Source organism: Equus caballus, unplaced genomic scaffold (genome assembly GCF_041296265.1).
Source record: "Equus caballus isolate H_3958 breed thoroughbred unplaced genomic scaffold, TB-T2T haplotype2-0001091, whole genome shotgun sequence".
NCBI lineage: Eukaryota > Metazoa > Chordata > Mammalia > Perissodactyla > Equidae > Equus > Equus caballus.
Window position 1 is genome coordinate 48,984 of NW_027222080.1, and position 7,713 is coordinate 56,696.

Sequence of the window (7,713 nt, forward strand, 5' to 3'; positions counted from 1 at the left end):
TCCTTTTAATACTGATGTCAGAGAGTGTACTTGCCTACGTTTTCTTCTAGAAGCCTTATGGTTTCAGGTCTCACCTTTAGGTCTTTGATCCATTTTGAGTTTATTTTAGTGAATGGTGAAAAAGAATGGTCAGTTTTCATTCTTTTACATGTGGCTTTCCAGTTTTCCCAGCACCATTTTTGGAAAAGACTTTCTTTTCTCCATTGTATGCACTCAGCTCCTTTGTCGAAGGTAAGCTGTCCATAGATGTGTGGTTTTATTTCTGGGCTTTCAATTCTATTCCATTGATCTGTTCACCTGTTTTTGTACCAGTACCATGCTGTTTTGATTACTGTAGCTTTGTAGTAAGTTTTGAAGTCAGGGATTGTGATGCCTCCCGTTTTGTTCTTTTTTCTCAGGATTGCTTTAGCAATTCGGGGTCTTTTGTGGCCCCATATAAATTTTAGGATTCTTTGTTCTAATTCTGTAAAGAATGTCATTGGGATTCTGATGAGATAGCGTTGAATCTGTAGATTGCTTTAGGTAGAACGGACATTTTAACTATGTTTATTCTTCCAATCCATGTACATGGAATGTCTTTCCATCTCCTTATGTCGTCATCCAATTCTCTCAGAAAGGCCTTGCAATTTTCATTATATAGGTCCTTCACTTCCTTGGTTAAATTTACCCCGAGGTATTTTATTCTTTTTGTTGCGATTGTGAATGGTATTCAGTTAGCATAATATCTTCCGGGTCCATCTATGCTTTTACAAATGGTAGTATTTCCTTAATTTTTAAGTTTGAATAATGTTTAATTGTGTGTCTATCTCGCATTTTCCTCATTTTCTTTATCCACTTGACTATTGATGGACATTTGAGTTGTTTCTATATCTTGACTATTGTGAATAATGCTGCAATAAATGTGGGAGTGTAGATATCTCTTCACAATCCTAATTTCAAGTCTTTGCATATATACCCAGGAGTAGAATTGCAGGATCATGTGGTAGTCTATTTTAATGTGGTTTATTTTGGTGAGGAAGATTGACCCTGAGCTAACACACCTGTTGCCAATCTTCCTCTTTTTGCTTGAGGAAGATTGTCGCTGAGCTAACATCTGTGCTAATCTTCCTCTACTGTATGTGGGATGCTTTCACAGTGTGGCTTGACGAATGGTGCTAGGTCCATGCTCAGGATCTGAACCTCCGAACCCCAGGTCGCCAAAGTGGAGCACACGAACTTAACCACTATGCCATCAGGTTGGCCCCAGTCTTCCTCTATTTTTTGTACGTGGGATGCCACCACAGAGTGGCTTGATGAATGGTGTGTCGGCCCACACCTGGGATCTGAACCCATGAAACCCCAGCCGCCAAAGTGGAGCGAATGAACTTCGCCACTATACCACCAGGCCAGCCTCTATTTTTAATTTTTCTTTTTTTTGAGGAAGACTGGCCCTAAGCTAACATCTGCTGCCAATCTTCCCCTTTGTGCTTGAGGAAGAGTGGCCTTGAACTAACGTCTGTGCCAATCTCCCTCTATTTTATATGTGGGTTGCTACCACAGCATGGCTTGACAAGCGGTGTATGTCTGCACCCGGGATCTGAACCTGCAAACCTGGGCTGCAGAAGCGGAGAGAGCTGAACTTAACCACTACACCACTGGGCCAGCCCCTACTTTTAATTTTTTGAGGAACCTCCATACTGTTTTCCATAGTGGCTGCACGATTTTACATTCCCATCGACAGTGTGCAAGGGTTCCAATTTCTCCACATCCTTGCCAACACTTGCCATTTTTTGTTTTTTGGTAATAGTCATCCTAACATTTGTGAGGTGATATCTCAATTGTGATTTTGATTTGCATTTCTTATCAGATTTGGCAATATGGAGGTTATTCATAGGAAAACGTATGAATCAAAGAGGAGGAAAAGAGAGTCCACGTAGAACTCTTTCAAGAAGTTTTGCTATGAAAGCAAGCAGAGAAATAGGCTCAGCTAGAGGGATTACGGGGTAAAGAAAAGTGGTGTTTTGTCTTTGTTTTTTTAAGATGAGCGATATTACAACATTTTTTATGATGAAGAGACCATCCAGCCTGAGGAGAGATTGATGATGCAGTAAAGAGAGGGGATAAGGAAAACAACTAAACCCCTAAGTGGGTAGCAGACATAGGAGTCCAGATCACAGCTGGAAAGACTGAAGATTAACAGAAGAAAAGCCACTTCCTTCTCTTTAATATGATGCAGAAGATAAATGCAGTTGTAGGAAGGATTGTACATTTAGTGGTGGGATGTGGGAGAAGTTCCCTATCTCGTGACTTTTTTCTGAAGTGTAAAGGAAAATCATTGGCCAAGAGAGAACATACAAAATAGTCATCGCGGAGAGCGAAAAAGTAAGTTTTCTAAAACCCTGGAAAAGGATGACCAGCTTAAGGTTTGTGATCAGGAATTTAAAGAAAGCTTGTCAACCTGAAAGCCAGTTCTTTGTGGCCAGGAAAGAGGGCAATAATGAAAAGTGTTCTAGAGAGAGCAAATACAGTGATTGTTGTAGCTTCTTATTTACCCTAAATGATCACTTAAAGTGTATAAGTACATTATAATCTATAACAATGTTAAAGAAAATATATAGCTAACAGAAGTTGGCAAGTAGAAGGAGCAAAGAAGTGTGAGAGGTTAGGTGTGTAAGTATCTTCATCTCGCACAGAGTGAGGAGCTAATGTATAATTTTGAAAGTTGAAAATCCAAAAAAACAGATGTTTGAAGTACTTACCTTATTTAAATTATACGGTTTATCATAAAATAACTAAAATACTAAGAGGAAATAGTTTAAATTATCTAAATCCTCACCTGTCATAAGTGAATCCACAATGTCAAAAATTGATAAAACAATTAGTGATTGAGATCCTTTAATTTATAAATATGGAGGCAGTCACCGGAAGAAATAAAAAACAAAGTGAAAAGTAATTGCCTGTGGAGAACTTTTGTCCCTCATTATTATTTTGTATGACTTGATTTTTTTCATAACAAATGTATGCGTTAGTATACTTTAATAAAATTAAAACAGAAACTATTTAGCTGCGAATGAAGGCCTTGAAGTCAGGGCCAAGCTTTGATACAACTGGGTAGGTTTTGTCGAGGTGACATTTATTTCCAGCCCCTTCCCGTGCCCTCTGATTGGCTCTCTCGGAATTGGTTTTCTCCCAGTATCAAAGGGATTCACTGCCCTCCTGCCCCTGGCTTCCTGCCGCCTTCACTGAGGAAAAGCACATCTCTGGTTGTTTTCTGCTCCTCAACTTTGATCACTACAAAATGAGTCTATTCTTGGTCTCATTCTTAAAATGATTTGTTTTTGGCGCTCCGGGGCTCGCGCCCCTGCCTCGTGCCTGCGCCGCTCGTATGTAAATGAGGGCGCGTGACGCGGGACGCGGATGGACAAGGGAAGAGAGAGAGTGGCCGCTGCCCTCGCCGCCCGGTGCCGGAGCCCTCGGTGCGCGGCGGAGAGGAGAGGATGCCGGCGGGAACTCGACTCTTGGCGCCACCGTCTCATGCACTGTGTAGGTTTTGAGAGTATTTTAGAAGGGCTTTATGGACCACGGCTACGAAGAGCCCTGAGTTTATTTGAAGGATTGTCTACCATCTCTTGATTCTTCACAGTCAACACCAACAGAGGAACTGTCATCTCAGGGCCAGTCCAACACTGAAAGACTGAATGCCAAGCAGAAAATTAGCTAAATGCACTCTTTCGAAAGAAAGACCTTCCTCAGAACTGTGATCCTAACATTCCCCTAGTTGCTCAGGAATTAATGAAAAAGATGATACGTCAGTTTGCAATTGAGTATATTTCAAAAAGTGGTAAAATTCAAGAGAATAGAAATGGTTCAATTGGACCAAGTCTAATATGTAAAAGTATTCAAATGAATCAAGCAGAAAACTCCCTTCAGGAAGAACAGGAAGGCCCCTTAGACCTCACTGTGAATCGAATGCAAGAACAAAATACTCAGCAAGGGGATGGAGTGTTAGATCTCTCTACAAAGAAAACCAGCATAAAATCTGAAGAGTCGTCCGTATGCGATCCTTCTTCTGAAAATTCAATGGCTGGGAGACTACAGAGAAACAGAGAGGACTATGTGGAGAGAAGTGCTGAGTTTGCAGATGGTTTGCTCTCAAAAGCTTTGAAAGACATTCAGTCTGGAGCACTGGACAGAAATAAAGCAGGCATACCTCAAAAAACTTTACTTCTCCACTTAGAAGCCTTACCAGCAGGGAAGCCTGCATCTTTTAAAAACAAAGCTCGAGATTTCAGTGATAGTTACTCATATAAAGACAGTAAAGAAACTTGTGCAGTGCTGCATAAAGTAGCCCTGTGGGCAAGAGCTCAAGCAGAGCGCACAGAAAAAAGTAAACTCAATCTAATTTAAAGAAAAAAATGAAAGCCTACAATATGAAACTTCACGTCCTACTGTACAGTTAAAAATTCCTCAACTACGAGTAAGTTCTGTTTCAAAACCACAACCTGATGGTCCTGGTCTGCTGGATGTTATGTATCAAGTTTCCAAAACCTCTCCAGTCCTAGAAGGATCAGCTCTCCAAAAACTGAAAAATATACTCCCTAAACAGAAGAAAATAGAATGTTCTGGGCCCGTAACTCACTCAAGTGTTGACTCTTACTTTCTACCCGGGGACCTCTCTCCTTTGTGTCTTAATTCTAAAAATGGAACAGTTGATGGAACCTCTGAAAATACTGAAGATGGATTGGATCGAAAAGATAATAAGCAGCCCAGGAAAAAACGTGGCCGTTATCGGCAGTATGATCATGAAATAATGGAAGAGGCTATTGCAATGGTAATGAGTGGCAAAATGAGTGCTTCCAAAGCACAAGGAATTTATGGGGTACCTCACGGCACTTTAGAATACAAGGTAAAAGAAAGATCTGGAACACTGAAGACTCCTCCTCCGAAGAAACTCCGAGTACCAGACACTGGGTTATATAATATGACAGATTCAGGGACTGGCAGCTGCAAAAACAGCAGCAAGCCTGTGTAGATTACTTGTTAGGAAAATGTTTGTACGTGTGTTTGTGTGTGTGTGTGTGTATGTGCACAGGTGTGTGTTTGTGTGTCTATATACACACACGTGGGAATTACAGATGCTCACTCTGACAGGAGACATGAAATTTTGCAGTTGAAAAACCACTTACATGCCTTTTGAAAAAAAGTTTTATTCAGGGTTTTCACTGTGGACAGAATTATATAGTTGCTTACTTAATTCTGATAGTTTGTATTTAATCCTTGTATAAATAGGTGAAAAAGATTGAGGTTTTCTTTAGTAGTCAATAGCATAAAGCGTTGTGGGAAAACAAGTAATTGTCAAGTGAAACATTTTTATAGGTGAAAGACCACCCCAGCCATTCAGTTAAACCATCTTATAATGGAAATATGATATTAATAGTTTTTAAACATTTTTACCTAACATACTTAGAGTTACTGTAAGTACGTCAACCAACCAATCAGAGTTTAAATACGCAGCTATCTCCATACTAAGAAAAATTAATATATACAGTATTAGGACACTACAGTGCATTCTATGAAATATGAAATGCACTCAAGTGCATCCACCAGGAATAGACAAGAAAACCTTAAATGATATGTATAATGAAATTTAATATTTATCATTTAACAGTTGTTGTAGCAGGAAGTTGGGGTTTATAAGGTATACACTTTTTGAAAAAAACTGACACATTGTTAACCCCAGGAGCTATAAAATCCTTTAATATAAGATGGAATACTAAGAACAAAAAGTAATTTAAATTTAATTATTAAAATAATTTAATTTTGTTTTTCATTTGAAAAATAAGCTAATGTGTAAGATTAGAAAAGAAAGTTGGAATGCAACTTAGAGCATGTTTATAATGGGCACAGAAAAAGCTTGAGAATGATCATTTTGGTTTAAATGTGCTGGTTGGTTGATGTTATGACTACTTTAAATTTTAAGGATTGTGATAGACTCCTACTATTGAAAAACCTCAGTGTAACTTTAATATATTTGCTGCTGTGACATTTCAAAACATTTTCAGTTTATCAAAAATGAATTACAGATTTCATTTTGGTGGGCGATACATTATCGTTTTGCTAATAACCAAATTTGCAGTTTGTTCAGGGTCTTAAATGGATTTACAGATATTTCACACTGAAGCTGTTTTGAACTTTCAGTAATGTAAACTCTACTAATTGGGCAGTTAGAAGCTGGGCAGTGCATTTTAACTTTTACTAGCCTCATAAAAGAGACCAGTAATTTTTATATAGCAGTTTTAAAATGTGGTTCAGAGTATCCATGTTGGATTTATGGAGTATGCCGTTTTAGTGGTAAAATGTTATAAAGCATGTGCCTCCATATAAAGATTGGGGATTTGCTTCATATGTTCACAGTTCTCCGAGTGCCCCTTTGCTCTGTTAAAAGTCAGGTTCTGATCATTTTTCTAAGCCAGTTTTCCTAAGTCCAAAAGGAATACTTAAAGCTGAATTTAAAAAATAAGTGCACCTTGTCAAATACTTGTGTTTTTACACTTGTGTTTGTGTGTATCTAATAATCACATATACATGTAATACTAAAGAGATTTTCAGCTATTACATTGAAAAACTGCTTACATATGTATAAGGAAACTGAAGAGAGGGAAATACACAACCAAGTAGATATTTGGTCTCTTCGATCTATACTGAACCCTCTTCAGCAATTAATGTTACCTGCATGCTAGGGTATGAATCCTCTCGCTCTTTTTTATTCCCCCAAGAAAGTATACATAATAGATTGCAAAACAGCAGATGTCAGGGTCATCTTTCTTTTTAAAGAATTAAGCCATATTTTGTGAGGGCCAGAACTTGGATGATTTAATGTATTTCCCCTCCCCGCCCCCCGCGCCCCCAGTGAAAAGCAAAGTTAATGTTTCAACACAATTTTATTGACCTCTTTATACAGAATTTTACTTGCAAAAATTTGGGGGCTTGAAGGCATTACATAATATTTATATTGTATTGAGCTTTTTTATTCCTCACACTATATTTACATTAATAAATTGATTGAGAAGTTTATAGTAAAGGGATACTTACAGAACACTTTTATATCATTTAAAAGATGACCTGACCAAAAACTTGACAGGATTCATAAAATCAGGGATCATTTTGCTATTGACTTCACAGTGCTCAGTAGTTTTATAGGTAATATTATAGTTAATTTGCCGCGTTTTAGTACTTGTATTATTTATTTTTGGTCAGAAATAGTAAATTAAATATTTTTTGATAGTTTGTAGGTAATGATCAACTCCTAACTTTTAAGATTTTTTTATTTTTTCCTTTTTCTCCCCAAAGCCCCCCGGTACATAGTTGTATATTCTTCGTTGTGTGTTCTTCTAGTTGTGGCATGTGGGACGCTGCCTCAGCGTGGTCTGATGAGCAGTGCCATGTCCGCGCCCAGGATTCGAACTAACGAAACACTGGGTCGCCTGCAGCGGAGCGCGCGAACTTAACCACTCGGCCACGGGGCCAGCCCCCAACTCCTAACTTTTAAAAGAAACAAAATGTTTCTAGTTACTGAGTTCACTTTTGATCATACAAACTTGGAAAGGCAGGGAAATTTATGGCTTCCCCTTCCCCCCAGTGATTCCATTAAGATATTCTCTATGTTAAACTTTCAAAGTACTTTATAAATTTAGTTACCAGTTATTACTTATTAATTGACAATTTTCTGAAAAA

At 38.3% G+C, this 7,713-nt stretch overlaps 1 pseudogene; it reads left to right on the forward strand.

Annotated features, from left to right (window-relative positions):
* Positions 1-3,251: 3,251 nt before the first annotated feature.
* Positions 3,252-7,713, forward strand: LOC138922548 (ligand-dependent nuclear receptor corepressor-like protein pseudogene; annotated as a pseudogene).